A 1,446-nucleotide genomic window follows, 5' to 3' on the forward strand; every position below is an offset into this window, starting at 1 on the left:
TTACTACGAGGGCATCAGAACAACGCACGTCATTACGCCAGTGCAGGCGGTTGGTAGAGGAATTCTGATTGGCTAGTTGTGCTGCTCAGGGAGTGGGCGCCAATTACGAGTAGCGGGAGAACGTGGAGGCGGCGCCGAGCTTTCTCCCGCAGGATAGAGGACGTTGCTGTCAGAACACGGAGCTTCGCGGCCTGTTAGTGGTGACTGGTCCAGTCTAGCAGCTCTGGAGAAAACTACTAAGGCAGTAGCCAAAGTGGTCTAGTAGATAGCCACAATCCCCGAGAGTAGATTGCTTCACCTAGATGCCTGTGCGATGTCGGAACCGAACCCATGTCCGTGGGGAAGATGCTTATTAACCCTACAAGGATCAGGCCATTTTTCTGCTTTTTCTTATTCTCCTTCCTTTCTTCCTGAGAGCCCTTTTATTTTTACCTCCTCACAGACATAGGAGGGATTTTTTGTTGGTCGAGTTGTAGTTTTGAATGACGCCATTCATTGTACTGAAAAACAGGAACAAAAACACTTTTCAACCGTTCTATAACCACCGATTGGATTCCTTCACCGCTGTATCCATAGTATCCGCATAACCGCGATGGCCATGCCTTTACTTCATAGTGCCAAATCCCGCTGACAGGTTCTCTTTTACCCAGGGGTGGATTAAGAGTAGCCAGGGCCCCGGGCAGTTCAGAAGGTGTGCCCCCCCAGTTACCCAATGTACCACGTGACATGTCTCATGATCCCGTTTGATAGATCATGTGAGAGGTCATGTGAGTAACACTCAGGTGCAGATCTGTAGATGGAAAACGACAGAGATAGCGGTGCATGCAAATGTTTCCCTTGTGTGCAGCACCATACATAACATAGCGCTGTACATAGAGTACAGAGTAGGGGTGGGAGATTAATTTTCCCAAGGGGCCAGATAGAGACCGTGACTGTTGTGGAGGCCGAAACAATGGCCTGAAAGTAATTCTGCTTAATATTAACATATTAATTATTATTTTTTGTATTCATTGTATGACTTAATATTAAGTATACTGACATCCCCTATATACAGTATGAGCCCCCACATAGCCCCCCTACATACAATATGAGCCATCAGATTGCTTTGGTTGTTGATTGTGGGGGCTATCAACCTATAGGGCCCTTATACTTGTAAACAAAAACCAAAAAAATTCTCTTTAGTTTAAAAACCCCACACATAAAGACAAATACACACACAACTGCACAGAAAAACAGTGATTTAAAAAAAGCAGAAATGCTGGGAGATGGGGACTAGCTTCACAATTCCCTTCCTGACAGCGGAGGTTGGCACCCTAACCTGACACTGTCTGGTGCCCCCGCTACTCGTCAACTGCCCCATGTAGCCCGACCACTGCTAGTGGACTGAGGGGTGTATATATATATATATATATATATATATATCATCAATATTATTCAACAATTTGG

Source organism: Phyllobates terribilis, unplaced genomic scaffold (assembly GCF_046119375.1).
Source record: "Phyllobates terribilis strain yellow unplaced genomic scaffold, ASM4611937v1 Scaffold_11__3_contigs__length_659146591, whole genome shotgun sequence".
NCBI classification, from domain to species: domain Eukaryota; kingdom Metazoa; phylum Chordata; class Amphibia; order Anura; family Dendrobatidae; genus Phyllobates; species Phyllobates terribilis.